Here is an 18,108-nt window from a genome sequence, read left to right on the forward strand (position 1 = left end):
ACCGCATAAATATATCGCTCTTCTGTGGTGTACAAATTAAAAACACTGTGGGTGATATTATTCGCTCGGTGCCCTGGGAACATGCACAATTGCTTTGAACGAAGTTATCTTTGCTAATATTGTTAAAAGCATGTAGTTGCAGCAACGCGATGCTATAATTATATGCAGCATGGCTCCGTCCACGCGTAAGCAGTTAAGGACTGTCTTTTTCGCGAAAGAAGGAAGGAAGCAAGAGCGACAAGAGAGAATGCAGGGAGGTGAACCAGGCACATACCTGGTTGGCTACCTTACGTTGGGGGAATGGGGAAGGGAAGTATAATAAAGTAAGAGGAAAGACAAAGAAAAGAAAGAAACGAGTAAATATTTAATACAGATGCTGACGAGTATGCAGTGGTGGTACTATGCAAAAGTCAAAGGCGTTCACTTAGGTCAGTAGTCCTCAGAAAGCGCAAGGGGGTTTCACTGCCCTGTGAGCCAACGAAATGGCGGTGATGGTGCTCCAGCAGCATCTGCACAGAGCGGCCGGTCGTCCAATTGCCGCTAGGCATGAGAAAGTTTTAGTCGGCAGAGGCAAATAGAGGGAAATGTCACAGCAGATGATGGTGGATGTCTTATTCGGTGCCGCAGACCTTGTATGCCGCACTGTCGGTCACTCTCATTAGGACTGTATATGCTTTCGTGAAGGCAACCCCCAACTAAAGCCGACAAAAACGCGAAGCTTCGCATCGATGACGTCCAGATGCAGGTTGAAGTTCCAGTTGAGGGCTTATTTGATGCAGTTTTGTGTGTCTTATGCTTAGAGTGTTACACTCCAGCATATATGGACTTACGTCTATGCACTTAAGAACGGGTGACACCTGAATATCGGTGCAACAAGTATACGTTGTAAGGCGTGCCGAAGCAACAAAAAAGAGCGAAACTTGCACTAAGTCACACGTAGCTTGGAACAGCGAAACTACGAAACTATTCTCGTTTGTTGTTGGGTGGTTGTTAGGCTGGTGGTTGTTGGGCTCTGGTGGGGTGGTAAATTGGTAGATTATGCGTTGATTTTCAGCGAAGAGGAGTTCTAGTCAAACCAAACACAGTTACAGACACGACACAGATATGCAGTCTCCACAGATAGCAACCGGCTCTGAAACCAAGCTCGCCCACCTCTCGTAGATCTACGGGTGCGTCGTCGTTGGCATGGGCCTACTGTCGATTTGGAATCTTTAAGCAGCCGTTGTCATTTCTTTCGTTCCCCAGTGTGCTCTCGTTTTACGTACTCGGGGTTTTCAGCGCACCGCCATCGCTTCTCAGCCATTTGCCGGCTAACTACTGCAGTCTTCATATTCAGTGGACCAGTGGTCACTTGTTGAATTTACAAAATGTCTTTGCAAATACCTGAATCCCACGCATATTACGGCTAGCTTAAGCAGTTTAGATGTTGTAAAAAAACATGGCTGACCCTCTGTATAGGAGTCAGTACAACACGAAAGTGAAACATGTCGTTACATATGGTATTTTAGCGTTTATTGTACATTGTTTCAGCAACAGCAGCAATTTGCGAAGACACTTTCAAAATGGCAAGCAGCTCAAAACTTGCAGCGCACACCTCAAGCAGAACGCACGCACGAAATCTGCCTGCACAGGACAAGCACGGGCTAACAACTGTTACAGCTCCTAACTTAAAGCGCGCTGTTCAAACTGGAAGAAAGACGCACGAAGCGGGTGCAAAAGTACAGGCAGGGCAAACGCGAACAACTTCCATGATCCTTTCTGCGTCGTGTATCAGCAGCGTGCTCTTTTCGTACATGCGGCCACGGCAGCGTGCGAAGCGACCTTCGACCTCCCTCGTGTTACGATTCAGATAAGCGTGTGCGCAGAAGAGACCACGACTCTTCATGAAAACGACAACCTTAGAGCACGCCCAACGCGAGGCGTTCACGCCATGTAACCACTGGTAACAAAAAAACGCTAAAGTTTCGAAGCTCTCAGGACTGCTGAACGGTGTATGGTGTGTATATAAATGGCTCGCCATTATCACTCCAGGCAACGTACGTTTTGTGGCGTAGTGGTTATGGTCATGCGCTGAGAATCGAGAGGTTGCCGATCATATTACGTGTGACGAACGCTTGCCTTCTATTTTTCTTTTTGCAATCCCTTAGCAAAAGTTTTCTATGACACTTCCGTGACGGAAACACGTTAGTGGTGCCGTGGTGAACCCCGGCTTAAAACACTTCCGTGTTCCAAAAAAATTGCTTACGCATGCCTTTTTTTACGAAGTTGCACATATATATTGCTCGACTTTCTTGCAGTGCTCTCAGAATCAGCATAGATCTTCTAAGAATGGCGGACTTCATCAGTGAAAAATTCGTAAACTGAGTGTTGCTCTTTGTTGTGTACTGGACCGTTGTGTATTATTGAACAGGTAGGATCACATCAGTCCGTTCGCAGAGGCGAGGGAAGGGGGGCAATCTAAACTGTAGGGTTCCGTCTGTTTTCTTCATTAACACTACGGGTGACGCCTATGAACTCTTAGACGTCTGGGTTATGTGGTCACGTAGCATTTCGTTGACTTGTTTTTACGACCTCACATTCTCACGTAGAAATCTGTAGGAATCGGGCATGGAGATCTTGCTCTTTACTCTCTTATGAAGCGATGTTTCGCGGCTATATGGTTTGCCGAATTGTCGATGACGACTAAAACAGTCCTTGTATTGCGGTAGCACGCCCTTGGGCTGTTCTTGCTTAGGCTTCGGAAGGCTCGGATTGACGTCGAAAACTGCGTGAGGAGCTTGGTTCCTCGGAGTAGGCTCTGCAGAATCGGCAATGGGGAAAGTATTGGTGGCTTTCATAATTTCATCGATGTAGGCGACCATCGTACTATCGTTGAGGTGCTCTTGCTGAAGTTTGTCACTATTACCATCACTTTCTCGTGCTTCTGACAACGCAAATATGGCGGCTAAGGAACAAGTGCTCGTTGCCCTCGATGACGCTTAAAAAGTCTGTGGGTGTTTCCGTGCCGCCGAAAGCGATGACGCTTGAGCAAAGTGGAATGGTGACTTCGTCTTCCAGCACATTCAACACGCGATTCCTTGACGTTGTTGGGGTTGGCAGCGTGTCGTGGGATTAGTGTTTTTGACTCGGGCCTGAGGTCGATGACAGCGCAGTGTTGACTTGGGAAGTTCATCCCAAGTATCACATCCCTGGAGGGATGTTGTAAGACTACAAAGCTTGCAGGATAGGTTTAGATATTGATGGTGACTCTTGTTGTGCTGACTCCAGTCATCGTTAAGTGACCTCCAGTGGTCCGAATTTCGGGGCCCTGCAGTCCTCACGTTCTTCAACTTCATCGCGAAAAGCTTGCTGACAACGGAATAATCAGCTCCAGTGTCGACGAGAGTGGTGACGTGGTGGCCGTCGAATATTTTGTAGAGGTCGCTGGTTTGTTGTCATTGCGTTGCGGTTGGGTCGTGGCGTCGGATTTAGGCTAAATTTGTTTGCTCCATTGCTTCCACGTTGCGCCATAAGGTCTTCTTCTAGCCGGGAGCGGCGTACGATGTTGGAGCGGCGTACGAATTGGCCTTGATTGGTTATTGACGTTTCGTTGCGTGGTCTTTGGCGGCGGCGGCGGAGGATCTTCGGAAGTTCGTCGTACAGCAACCGCAACTCTCTCGTTTGCTGCCCTTAGTTCTGCGAGTAAGGGCTCGGAGTTGAGCGCCGAGCAGGGGCGGTGTACGGCCCACGGTTCAATGAGACGTAGCGGCCTCGCGGAGGTGATCGGAAAGGTCGTCGGGGCATACCCTGCACTCCGGTGAGGTAGTCGGCGATGTCGTGGCGTCTTGGCGCAGCGGAGGCGGTGCGCTTTCGGTGAATCCACGTAGGCCATTCTGGTGGTAGGGGCAGTGACGGTAGGTGTTGCCTGCTTCCCCGCAGTGGTAGCAGAGAGGGCGGTTGTCAGCGGCACTCCAAATGTCAGCGGTACGCCAAGCGTGCCAGGGTTTTCCTTGGCACGCTGCGCTTTCATGCGCGCGAACGGTATGGGGGTGGGGGGGCGCAGTGTCGTGTAGTGGCAAAAGCGGCTGTGCGGCATCTTCACGTTGTCGTGAAGGGGAAACGGCATGGCAGACTGCAGCAGCGCAGCTCACGGCTTCCAGTTAAGCTGGCAGTTCTTCGGAAATTCTATGCGATTGCCGAACTTCCTCGCGCACAATGTTGGCTATCGAATGCTCCTGGGGCTGCGGTGATGGGAAAAGTTTCCGTAGCTCCTCTCACACGATCTTTCAGATGGTTTCATGCAGGTCGTCGGAGTGGTTGAACATCTACGTACCTTGCGTCGAGCGGCAATGCAATGGTCGGGTGTGCATCTCAATTCATTTTTTCAATTGTTGTCACTTCGGAAATGTATTCCTGGGCAGTACTCCATGGTTTCTGCATTAAACCTACGAACGGCTCCTGCTTGACTGCTCGCATGAAGGAGCGAACTTTCTTGTCTTCTTGCGTTTGAGCGTCGGCGTGGCAGAAGAGTCTGGTCATCTATTGCCGGAACAGGACAGGTGTAGGCGGCACACGGGCAGTCATTGTCGCTTTGGTTGAAGTCAGGGTCTATGTCTTCCTGGTCATTTCAGGTGGAGGCCCGTACTCCGGAGGAAGCCTTCGCTACCGGTGGCTGGCTCATTGTTCAGCGTTGGTGTAGATTGTCCCTTCGATGGTGTGGGCTCGGCTTCTGACTTGAAGGGGGCGTTCGGTACATGGGCCGGGAAGTACCTCCACCAGATGTCACGGGGTCGCGACGTGGACGAAGGGAGCAGAGTGTAGGTCGGACATGCAACTTTATTTCGGCGAAACTTGTGGCCGGGGAACGAAAAGTCAAAATACAGCGATACAACTGGTGCTGATAACGACGAACGGAGCATCAGCCGTCAATAAACTGACGAGTGGCAAAGTGCGTCGGCATCTATACATATGCCATTGAATATTCTAGCCTTGTTCCTGGTCTTTGACAAGCTCTGGAATAATTTTGAGTGTTCATGTCTTGACTCGAAATCTTACAGAATGATCTACAATAATCGACAACCTTCTGGAACAATGATGCACCGTTTGCACTGAGCATTCAAGACATGTTCCGCGGGCGAAAACTGAATGAAACAAGAGTGAAAATAAGGAATGCGAAACTATGAAAGCGAAAAACGTATATGTAAGCCAGCTGTTTGTGGTCATTCGAAGCGGTCGTTTTAAGGGGAAAGCCGCTGCAACCTTATCTTTAAAGGAAAAACGTGGTAGGGTGTTCCCATTGTTCACAAGGGCATATCATCTAGCATGCGATTTTTATACTCGTTTTGTGATTTCCTTCATTAAAACGAATGTTGAACTCTCTGGTGTATGCCTGATTGCAAGAAAAACTGTGCTGTTGCCCTGCAATCGTTGAAGGGCTCCTAAACAAATTACAGGTCGAAATTCAGTTGTGGCATAGCAGTTGTGCACGAGTCTACAGTATACGCCAGAACACACCGAGCTGTTGCTGCCAAATTTATAATGGCCGTCACGCCATCTGTGTCAAGCGCGGTGAAACAAAACACTCTAAACTGCCACGTGAGGAGACGCTGCGCAACTCAAGCGTGAAACTTCTCACCCCGAGTCCGGCTGCAAGCATGCTTCACGCTTTTGATCTTCAAGGAGTTCGTGCTGTTTTCCTGTGAAACATCGAGAGACCTTCCTCGACAGACCGGAGGGCCTACAGCGCGTGCATTGCAGTCAGCGGAAGCAATTTTATTAGGTACTTACTATCGCGATGGAAAGAAAGAACAGCGCAATGCGAGGCTTTTGACTCAGTCGAACGGTGACATGCCTTAGCTGTGGCAAGATAAAACTTGTGCAGTAAGCCCGCGGGAACGTAGTGCTGGAATCCCGTTTCGGCTTGTGCTCATGCGCCGCAAGAATTTATCATTTCGCCAGTCATGCCCACTTGAAACACACACGCGTTACAAAGTGTCCGCGAGAGCAAGGTTTTATAGTGCTATGGTAACATTGGCTGAAAGCACAGGTTCGCCTAGCGACAGTCGAAGCAAGTCGCAGTCGAAAGCCACGGTTTTCAGTGTTCACATTCCTTTGCATTGCGATAGCACGCCATTACATTTGTACAAAACATGCACAGTGTGTGCCTGTACGCGTGAGTTGTAATCCTATACTGACATGCGGCGTGCAAAAAAGTACGGCAATCATTTTGGGCCGCAAACTGCAGGCATACTGCAGGCCCTAGAGTTTCATACAATACTATCTAGAGAGGAATCTGGCGCCGGAATCGTGTACCCTCATGGGAATTATGAGAAGTACAGGCTTCGGATTGGATGGCGTTACCAGCGAACTATCTACGGATTTTTTTTTTACAGTTTCAGTTTCGTTCTTCGCATAGAGTGGGTAATAGGTGCAAAGCACTGCAGCTGTGCCTGTCTTGTTCAAAGGAAGTGAAAACTGCTAGGCCTCTCAATTTTCTGGAACATTGGAGCTGTATAAGTCGTGTTTCACAGTTTAAACGAAGCATTGTCTATTCACCACTGCGCATAGATGTAGCGTCCCATGCCAGTGCAGGGTATTACATCGAGTTCACGTTGGTTGTTAGTACGTCTTGCCAAAAGTAATTGAAATCATCTGCAAAACGACGGCGACGCCAAGTAGGCGCACCGCCATGCCCTTCTGACTCTACTTCACAACAAAACGAGAAGTGCGTTGGGGGCGGACCACTTGAACAGACGCACCTGGCATCGGAGCCGACGAAACGACAAGCGTTTCTCACCTAATACTGTGCCGTTACTTTCGTAAATAGATATTGCATACTTTCGAGGGTAATACAACAACGTTTGTGTTGAAATTTTGTAAAGAATAAGTCATTACATCTTTAACGCAATCTGCAACGCAACGGGTGAACAAGGCCAACGCCTCTTAGAAAAAACTATGCCTGAAACGTCACTCTCTTTTCAATTGAGAGAATCCTGCCAGCACGCAATCTCAGAGGCCATGCTTCATGCCTTGTGATGCGACCAGCCGCCGCATGAGACCGCTCGCCTCCGTACCACTCAGTCACATGACATAGCCGTACCACTCCATCACGTGACATCACGGCTGCTCGGAGGCAACTGTGAGAGCATTGCTGTGTTCGCAGGGGGCGGCCGTCGGAGACGCTCGCTTTCGTACCGAAGGAGGAGGGTAAAGTCACAGAGTAGGGCACCGCGTTCGCGGCTCACGTTCCAGGCATAATTTTTTAGGAGGCGTTGGCAAGGCATACCCTGGTGGTTTCACTTCTACCACCTAGTCACAAAAACATTTCGCAATAAAGTTTCCGTACAAAAAAAAAAGGAAGCAAGTTTCAATTAGACATAACTTCACTCAATGGAGGCGGAAATGTTGTAGGCCCGTGTGCTCAGATTTGGGTGCACGTTAAAGAACCCCAGGTGGTCTAAATTTCCGGAGCCCTCCACTACGGCGTCTCTCATAATCATATAGTGGTTTTGGGACGTTAAACCCCACATATCAATCAATCAATCAATCAATCAATCAATCATAACTTCACTCATTTTGTTTTCCATTCAGCAAACAAGCGTCACGAATATCAAGAACGTGATCCATCCGAAGCAAATCCGAAGCCTGTACTTCCCAAATTTCCCATGAGGGTACAAGCACCACTGAATGAGCCCGCGCAGACACTATTGCGCCAGATTCCCCTCTAGTTATTATTGTTTGAAACCCTATGCTGCACACAAATTACTTCTGTAAGGCGAAATAGGTGGCATCTTGCTTGAATACAAGCAATAAGTGGATTTACTCATGTACTCTTACTGAGGCTCGTAGATTTTTTTTCTGTTGGTTGCACTTATCCACTAGTGTTTAAGCTCTCTGTTTTTCGTTGCGGACGGAAATCTGTGCAATCTGAAAACATCATCTGGCAAGATCCTCGCGTCGAGTTGTGATCTTTAGAGAAAGTGCTGAGTAATATCTTCCTCTTCCGCTGATTGTTTTCACATTCAACGACGGCACAGTGGTGCCCAGACGATTTCTCGTAAACTGGAGGAGCGTGAATAGGCGCTTTCTCGTATTTTAAAGCCCTAGAGACGCCGCTTGCCGTGTTAACTTGGCGCCATGAATATACGCCTAAGCAGTTCAAAACAATATGCCAATCTGCGTGCGAGAGTGTGCTGCTGGGAGATTGGGCGCCTGGGTGCCAGATAGGCGCGCTGTGGTCCGTACACTGAAGGGGTTCGTCTCCATCTCTGTGAATACGCTACCTCTGCGTCCAAGATCAGAACGCATGGAGCACCCACATTTGCTAGCAAAGCAGGACATTAGTGTTCGCGTCTGTTGGTGATTTATGTGCCTGGCGTTTTTTTTTTTTCATGACGACAAAATCATTATGAAGTAAAGGCATGCAGCTAAGTAGTAACAAGAAGTGGTTACTCAAGATAAAAAAAATAAACAATAAAAAACATATAGCAAAGTGAATCGAGTTGAAGATAACATGGTGATTTACAGTCCTTTTGCCTCGGTGTGCATTGTAATAGGGTGCACAGGCAGTCCTGTCTAGACTGTACGGACTAACACTTGAAGATATTTAAAACTGAGTGAATATTAAAATCATTCATCTTGCGAACTTGTTGACCTTCACTTTGTAGCTCATACTGACTGGAGGAGATTGGCCGATAATTGAGGGGTCCTATAAAATACTATTCTATTTTAGAGTAAACGAAGTTATAAAATGAAAACGTTAGAAGTTTTAAAACGCTTCTCTTTTTGTCTTCTTCTAGTCTTTCGCCCATAGCGCCTACTCATTAGAGAAGATTGGCCGAGTAAACGGTGAATTATTCGCTTAATAACAGTAATATGTTAACTAGTAAATACTGTAAATAGTTACTGACTTGATGTACCAACTAATGTATTGCGTGCATGACTTTAGCTGGACATTCTTTTAATCTCCGTGATATATAGGCCTGAGCGGCAAAGAAAACGTCCCTGTGGCTGTACCCCGGAGAAGTGGGCCCAAACGAAAGAAGAACATCTTCTGATAGTTCCAGTCCCAGTTTTCGAAGATGTGGTACTAGTATATTCGTCCTCAAAGCATTGAATCAGCGCCGGTATATTGAAAATGACCAATAATTTCATCCTGAATACAGAAAAGACACAAAAAGGAATTCAGTAAACCTGATCTATGGAAGTGAAAATTTAGGGTGGTAACGCGGCAACGACATTTCGTAATGGTAGCTTCCATCATCGTTGAATTAGCTCATCACTGCGCCAGGAAAATTAAAGTTCGTAATCCGGAGGTGTAGTCATGCACACCTAGGTCTGATAAACATTGCCTCTTCTCCATAAATCTGTTCTTCTCCTTTCCTCTGCCCTTGTAAGCTGATAGCTGTACAGCTAAGATAAAAAAAGATCGCCGACGATTGCGATACTTTTACTGCGAATTCTGAACGAAACTTCTTGATGGATCTAGGCCAATGGTATTTCAAGATTTGGCTATCCGAAAGATATTCGCTACACTACAAATCATAGTTTTCGTTTAGCGCGACCAGCCCCAATACGCAATTTTTCGTCTTTCTGCGGATAAGCCGAAACCACTTCATATTTGTACGTAGCGTACCTTGTTGATGCTTCAAGTGGCGGGTGACGCTGAAGAATCACGGCTAGGTCCTCCTTGACACTGGATGGGAAGCATTAAGCCCCACACTCGTGTAGCAATTAGCAATTGTGTTCTGACTGGTCATTACTTTACTACTTTGCCGCAATACATTACATAGGTTAGGGCGATTCCTTGTTCCACATGATGCCTATATATGGTCTGTTTGCAAATAAATTTCAAGCAACAGTGTTTCTTTGTGGTAGGATAATCGAGAGCAACGCAGGGGACCCGGGTTGCAATCGCGCATTATCCTGGGTATTCTTCCTCGGAATATTTGCTCATGTTTATCTGTTACTATTTTCATTTCTGTTGGTTACGCCACCAATCGTAACGGCAATGGTGAAGATGATTACACTAAACGAAAACGGCTGCCTGAACCCCCGTTTTTTTAGAACGCCCCTTTACTAAACGCTTCAGCTCGACTTGATAAAGACAAGAGTGCCACCTCTAGGCAGAGTAAATCACCGCATATCAGCGATAATATGCAGCGATTTTTGAGAAGCGCACCATAATTTTCAGCCGAGCCACGGCTCAGTGCTCAACACTGCCAAGTGAAAGAGGGAATTCGAGTCCGTTTATGAACACGATAGTTTCCACCTGTGCACTAAAATTTTCATCCAGTTCCGCGTTGTGGAAACCATCGGTACAGCGAAGCTGGTTTATTGATTGATTGATTGAATAATTGGCTGATTGATTGAATTAATGATTTATATTCAGGGTTTAGCATCCCAAAACCACCATATGAACGTGAATTTGAGCACACTGAGGCACGTGTGCTCAAATTTGGGTGCATGTTAAAGAACCCACAGCACAGCATTTTCGCCACGACTAATCGAAATATGCAGCTGCCGCAGCCGGGATTTGATCCTGCAACCTGCGCTAGACCACTGGACCACCACGGCGGCGGGTACAGCAAAGATCTAAGCCTACGATTGTATGTGGTTCACCAGCGATATCACGTATTGACGTAAATCCGCCGCTAGCATGGAGTTTTCTAAACACACTCTAGGGGAAAAGCTGGCGCTTAAGAGAGCTAAGACGAATGGTGCTACAGCCAGCACGGGAATAATGAATAGTACGCAGATTCATCAAAACTTCATTCTTCAGGCTTCGTTCCTTTCCCCGTGGACTTTCAGCTTCTTTCTCGCGAGGCGACGTTCAACAAAGGTTATGCAGTTTCCCTTTACTTCTTTAACTTTTATGGCACACAATTACGATCCGTTTCACGAAGTTTACAACGATGTGTTCTTTTATTCGAAGCAAACGCAAAAGCACAGCCAGGAGGAATGCCAAAAGTGCATTCCAATCTCCTAAGCACGGAGATTAGGCAAATCCGTGTACTACCCATCACTCCCATGGTGGCTCAGTGATCGCAGCGCCAGAGTTCCCTCTAGTAAACATCGTACGAAGCGTTACGCCCTTGCGCTTGCAAATTTTTAGCACTTTCTTAATTGAAGTGTTTCAAATGTTTATCAACTTCCACCCGCTATTCACGAGTGCGACTTTCGTGTGACGCTACACGACTGTTGTGACGATGGTACGAGTTATGGCAAAATATCTTCGCCGTAAAAGACTTTGGATGCGCTGAGACTTATACCTCCTTTTGGTCAGATAATTTGGTTTTGGGATATTGCAGCCACCTGATAGAAATGTTTCTTGTCTTTCAGACAGTTTCACGCACTTGGGCACTGGCGATATCGAAAGTAAATTTTGGTTTCTTTTCTGTGACATGTTGGTACCCCTATGTGAACTCTAAGTTTTTCTTGAAACAGCATTTTTGGAGGCTTGTGTGCTTTATGTCAAGAACTATATTACGCGATCAAACAGAAATTGTTACATGTTTTTTAGACCAAAATAAAGTGTTCATCATCTTGATCATTACCATGTTTTAGTTAGTGGGGTTTTACACCAGTGGAACTAGAAGCAGTAGCCCGATTGCATTTATAACTTTTAGTTTAAAAACAATTATAAGCGCAATTATACTACACTAGTCAGCGTAAAACAACATCGTAAATATAGTTGTTGTTTGGTTGGTTCCTATATTAGTGCCAGTTTTATAAGGCGTTTGTCACTATATATCTTCGTGCTAAATGTGAAAGCTCTGTAGAGAGCGAATTTTGAACGAAAGCTACCCATGTATAAAAACTAATAAAGAAGAATGCAAAAAACCAAACGCAATTCCAAACTACTTTTAAGCTCCAACGCAACTTCCGTATACAGTTCAAGGACCTTGCTCATTTTAAAGCGACAGGTTTTGTTACCACTGCAAAAATTTTAAATGCACGTTGAAAATATCCCCACCATAAATGTCTTAAAATGCCTGAGTAGGAATCGATAGTGTTCTGCAATGGCGTCTAGAGTAGGTCTAAATTTAGCAGCAGATAAACAATGGTAACCACACTCTACAGCACGTGGGAGTCTGTAAGCGCTAAAGAGGATGAAAACACACTTAAAGGGGCCATCTAACGCTTGAAAATGTCGCTGCTGACTTCATAACTCGTACTGGCGCCCGCCAGAACTTCTACGAGCGGATATGATGCCGGAAGGTTGTCGCCATGTGATTGGATAAATTTAATGTTAATTGTGATCGTGGCATTGCATCAGAATATATATTACTATTGGATTTATCTTTTCGTTAGCATGACTTTTCACTCAAAGCGAAAGAGAAAAAAAGCTCTCCGACTTTTCCAGCTTGAAAGCTGCAAAGCTGGTCAAAGAATGCGCCGAACGCCATGTGCTGGAGAAAACACGCAGGCGACTCTGGGTGCCGGTATTTGAAGAAAATAAAAGAAAAGAAAATTTAAGAGCGTTGATATATATACGTAATTGTAAAAAGAAAGATCAGTAAAGCTACAAAACATCATAGAAGCGTTCGCAAGCTGGCTCGTTTCACACGTGTCGGTCCCTCTTCAAGTATCACATTGTTTGTTACCATCGCAACGGCGTCCTTAATACGATGGACGTAACAGGCAATATGTCATGCGAGCCTCCTGTACGGTGGCTTTCAGTCATTTCATTGGGCAGCCTTCCGACGTCACAGTTGAGGGTGAGCATTAATTTCATTCTATTTTGATATCTCTACGCTGAATAACTTTGCACTGCGTGGCGCTATCGCTGCCGTTCTTGCGGCACTTATCTCTTAATGTACGCAACCAACAAGAAAATCATGTAAAACTATGAAGTCGTGAAAAGTGTTTCAGGGCCCTTTTAAGTGCTTGAGAGTTTTGTGAGTCCAATTTGCAGTATTGGGCAATGAGAGCTTTCGAAACACAAGGCGAAGTGACAGCCATAGACGGACCTCAGTCATAGCCAGCCGACAAGTAGTGGTCTCTATGGAGTCCGTCTAGTCGAGCGAAAAGGAAGGAACCACTCCTACCGCAACACGCGCTCTTCCGTCGTCTGCTTCGGAAGTAGCAGACGACGAACGTGATGGAACGACGCTGATGAAAAGAACTCCGAGAGGGCGCTGCGCCAGGACGGAGAGAAACGGGGGATGAATGGCGCAGGAAAAAAAAGGTGAAGAAGAGGAGGAAGTGACCAACTAGAGAGATGAGAGGAGAAAGAGCCCGATGGAAAGAGGATGAAAGATGGACGCGCGGTAGAGGAGGAGGATTGCGGGCGCGAGCCGCGGCGCGCTCTTCACCCTCTCCCGGCTACGGGCCGGTGATGCGCCACTGTAAATAGTGCGCCCGTGAAACGCTTCGCGGCTCTCACAAAAAGCGCCGTTTTCGCAAGTTGACACCTCTTGAACGCTTCTTCGTGACCCTCGGGACACCTGGAAAATTTGGCGACGAGACTTTTTGGACCAGCGAACGCCGCCACACACGCTAGCGCGGAGGGCCACCCGTGTGGCGGTGAGTGAAGCGGCTCCCCTTTTATCGGACGCCGGGCTCTCGGGTCCCGTCATTTAGTTGGTACGGTCGACGGAACGTCGGTTGTGTTGTGTTCTGCAGTAGACACGTCGGGGTACACCGGTTTCGTTTTTTCTTCTGTTTTTTAGCTCCGTTTTTTCTCTCTCTCTGTCTCTCTTCTAATATCGGCTTTTGCGTTCTTCCCGCGTGTCTGAGTTGCCTGCCTTTTTGGCGTGAAGTTTTCCACCAACATCATCAGCTCCGGGAGAAGAAGATTCAACTGAAGAAGGAAAAAAAAAAGAGTGCCCTCATCCAACCTGCCTGATTAGTTTGTCTTCGTCACGTTCAAGAAACAAAAGAAAGGAAAAAAAGAAGCAACAGAGAGCAGGAGAGAGAACAACATCGCCCGTCCTCCCCCTTCCAAAGTCCTTACCTCCTTTGAGTGCTGCTACGGTGTGCTTTTTCAGCGTCGTCTGCTACACAGAAGAAAAATCGTCTGCTTCCCGCGCAGGACGTGTTTTTTGTCGTCTGCTTTTCGCTAACCACGGTTGGTGATTGGACGCGTGGGCCTGCTTCGTTGACCGAGTGCGGCAGAAGGCCTTTCACCCGGACCACCACCGTCCCAACCACCAACTTACTACGAGCACGTCGCTAATACAGCGCGATCGAAAGAGTTTTGAAGAACGTACGCAGCGCATAGAGGTCCAGCCTCCGTCAAATCGCTTTCGTTGCACAAGAGAACGCACAAGTTGCGCGCCGCGTGGTCACTTGCCCCATCCCCACGACAGCCCCAACCGGAGGTGACAACGTAAGAAGCAAAACAAATCTCAAGCCCCTTGTTTGGCTCGCTCAGAAGACGACACAGGTCGCGAAAAAAAAAAAGCCCCTTCAACCGGGATTTTTTTCCGCCGTGAGACCAGCCGCTTGGTGTTTCGCGTGGCCGAACTTTCGTTCCTTTTCCTTCAACTGGTGATCGCCGACTCAGAAGATAATCCGCGTCTCAACAACTGTCCCTTACCCTCTGTATTGGCTACTCCAAACACCTCATCACCACGACGACTTTCGCTTGGGTTAACTCTTCGGAGAGCGGTCTTTTGAACCAAGGTGAGTCGCCTGCTCTCTCTCTCATACGCACGTCCTTTTGTTACATGTTTACGTTCTTTTCTCTTCGTGAAAATCACTGTGTACGACAATCTAAGTAGCGTTTGCAGTAGTTACTGCATTGTATGCACCCATATATGAAAGCTAGGCGTATGGCTGGTCGAGACCAAACTGTCAGCATGCGTTTTCTTCAAGCGAACTTTTCCAGACGACATTAATAGGGGCGAAAAATCATTCCGATATCTGCGCATCTCCTGGGAGATGCTTTTCTGTCGGGCGGTGAGTTTATGTTCTTCCATAGCCCTGTTCACCAATCGTGCGGCTTACCGGAAATATTTTTGTCTGCATTTTTCATGACACGCCACGCTCCCAACTTTCACGATGACGCCTACTGTACTGTATTCTGTTCACGTGTTTAGATTTAGCCACTGTCGCAGCGCCACTGTGGCGTCGTCAGCGTCGATTCATCAACTTCACTGTCACCTTCAATACAGTTATCGCTTACACATTTCACCGTTGTGTAGCAGATGGCAGCAACCGTAGCTTCACAACGATATTAAATTAACAGTCACATCGAGTATTTGAGGAGACAATTTTCCTGAGCCGTCCGACACCACATACGACATACATGCGAGGTTCCCGAGAGCTCATTGGGCCGTGCAGTCAATGCGAGAGATGCGTCAGCCTTGCTAAAAGAGAACGTTGTAAATAGTTATCGATTACTGTAGCCTCGAGGCTGTCGTGGTGAGCGGAATAACGATGCGGCCTGTCTGCCGCTATAAATATCTCACTTTCAAAGGTGCACATACCAGCTCATTACACACGAAAGCACTCGTTTCGCTGTCACACAGCCAGCGTAAGCCGACCAGTATCGCACCACGCCACGCGAGCCGTTCCATCGAACCACGTCGGCGGCGTCGCTGAGTCAGCGTGCAGCGCCCCGTTCCTTTGTTCCCGAAAAATCCCGCTATCTCCCTCCCCACCCCGGCACGCGTGTCGGCCGCGTGGTTCGCAGCACGACATCTGTCCCCGGTGGTCTGGACTTCCACGTCCTTCGTCGAAAACGACGCTGAGCGATTCGAGGGCGTCCCCGTTCATCCGCTTCCCTACGATTGCCGGCGTGTTGACGAGAAAAACACGGCGCGACCACGTTTTTTCGGGTTGGAGCACCGGCGGATCTCCAAGATGGCTTCTCCGCACGGCGTCGCTGTTGCGGGAGGAAGCGTACGCTCCCGTTTCCCTCCTGCTTTTCGCGGCGCGGCGCCAGGGACGACGGGAAGGCCGGCCGGCCACTTGCCATTTCCTCCTTTTCTTTATATTTCATTCGCATCTTCCCCTGTTTGCTTCGTTGCTGGGTCGCCTGCTTGTCCCTTTTTCATTTTCCTTTCTCCCTATTTTATTCGATCGTCCCCCAAAGCGAAGGCGCTCCCTTTTTTGTCGTCTGCTCCTGGCCAGTCTGCTTTGTTTTGACGTCCGCTCCTGTCGATCGTCTGCCACGTCCAAACGCGTCACTACCGAGAACCGGGCACTCAATTTCACCTTCTTTCTTCTCTCTTTATTTGCGCCTACGAACTTAGTTCGCTTCTTTGTTCTTCAAAAAAGCCAACAGCCCGCGCGATTATGTAGGCTCTGCTTAAAGCCGATGCTGTGGGCTATTTGTCATCCTTCAACGCACGCGAGTCTGGAGCGCTTGCGATGCGGCCCAGGATTGCATTTTCCGTTCTCCCTTGACTTATTTGTTTGTTTGTTTTTTAGTTTTTGCGCGTCAGGCTTTTTTAGACGATCGGGTGTTTTTTTAAGCGTGGTATCGTCCCGCGGGCTATATAGAGTGCGGATTCGACGCTGTCCGCCAGCGGAGCTCAAAACCGGGGGCCTTGGTTTTATGGAAAGCACACACACGGCCGGCGGCGCGTGCTCACTTTCTTTTCGGCCGAACGTTACGCGATCTCCCCCATCCGCGCCCGCGCTCTCTCGCGTCGATGATGAATTCGCGGCGATCCTTTTCTTCCCTGCCCCGCCACCTCTACCACCCCGAAAGCCCGCCTCCCTTTTTATATCCTTATTCGCAACCTACAACTAAAGCTCCGGCTATTCCTTTGTTCGCCACCAACCCCGCTACGTCGCCGCCAGCTCCCCCCAGCGGGCTTTCCGCGCAGTTTCTGTGTGTCTTTCTCTTGCATTCCTTTTATTTATGTATTTTTTATATGTCTGCTTGCTCGAGCGCGTTTGGAAGTGTGCCGCCGCCTTTGTGTGTTCCCCCTGAAAACGTAAAAAGACACACAAGCGAAGCTAAAGAAACGAGCGAGTTTCCTAAAGGTTGTGCGGCTCGTTGAACGACGCTTGTTTCGCGCGTACGGCGTACGCGCGATCTTTGAGTCGGCGTGTTTTTACTTTCTTCGCTGTGTGCCGGGCCGTTTGGTCGCATTTACAAGTTTTGGCTGTCGTTTCCACAAGCGGGCAGCCTCGGCCAGGTACCGTTAGTAGTCTCTTTGTGATTCGGTGCAAACGCGAAGCCTTATAGTATAGAGAGAGTGGGGGGGGGGGGGGGCTTTTTTTTGTGACGGCATTGCCCTTCGATGGCAGTTTTGATTTCTTTTTCCTTCATCTCGGTATACGGGAGAATTTACGAACCGGCGCTGTTGAATTGGTTGATGGGGAGGAGCTTTCAGTCGAAGCGCCGACGGTGACTCTGTTTCCTCGCTGTTCCTGTCGGAGGGAGCATGATGAAGTGCTAACGCGAGCGTCGAAAATTTCGCGTGAAGTCCCACTGGGACAGTGAATTTAAATAGGCGTTCTGTCGCAGTTCATTAACCTCTGTATATCTTTTTTCGGGTCTCGTGCGCGTGAGCGTACGCGCCAAAATAGCGCGTAAAAAAGTGGGACTAAGTAATTAAAATTCCTTTTGAACTTATGACACACGCTCCGAAGAACACTGAGACACTCAAGAGGTCTTACGTGTAAGAAAGAATGAAATAGGGCCCATATTAGCAGAAATCTCTTAGGCTAAAGCTTTCCGTACGAGACTACTACAGCTATTCACGATGCGCCCTCTATATTCAGTGTAGCAGGTGAAACAATAAGAAAAGCCACTCACCACAGAGAAATCTCATAGCATAACGAACTTGGTGCCACAAGAGCAGGGGGCAGTGATGTTAACCAGAGCAGCTCTCGCTTCACTACCCCATATTGGGCCCCAGAAAAAGGGCATAGAGGGAAGAGGGTGGATGAGAAAGAGAGAAGGCAGGAAATTCAATGACAAGTGTGGGACTGCACCACACGTGCCACCGCAAATGCGAGACTCGCCGTCCTCAAAACAAGGAAAGTGAACTACAATACAATTATAGAAAACACCACGGTGTGGGACTCGGGTGCCGAGTTTGTGCACTTGAGGAGGTTTAATTATCACACACTTCATTGCAAACACTCAAAATCGTAATTTTGAAGATTTCTACGCGTCAAACAATACGACACGAGTCGGCAACACATTGCTCCACCCTACTTTGT

At 47.8% G+C, this 18,108-nt stretch overlaps 1 protein-coding gene across 5 annotated transcripts in view; it reads left to right on the forward strand.

The window, feature by feature from the left end:
• LOC142786438 (ELAV-like protein 2) overlaps nucleotides 1-18,108 on the forward strand; it is a 194,954-nt gene that overhangs the window by 29,978 nt on the left and 146,868 nt on the right. For 2 of the 5 annotated variants that reach the window (XM_075884116.1, XM_075884117.1), the window contains exon 1: nucleotides 14,346-14,607. The exons of the other annotated variants lie outside the window; for them this stretch is intronic. The gene's annotated coding sequence lies outside the window, so the exon portion shown is untranslated. Of the gene's footprint in view, nucleotides 1-14,345; nucleotides 14,608-18,108 lie in introns of those variants that run through there. 5 annotated transcript variants of the gene reach the window in all.

The sequence above is a fragment of the Rhipicephalus microplus genome, unplaced genomic scaffold (assembly GCF_043290135.1).
Source record: "Rhipicephalus microplus isolate Deutch F79 unplaced genomic scaffold, USDA_Rmic scaffold_24, whole genome shotgun sequence".
Classification (NCBI taxonomy): domain Eukaryota; kingdom Metazoa; phylum Arthropoda; class Arachnida; order Ixodida; family Ixodidae; genus Rhipicephalus; species Rhipicephalus microplus.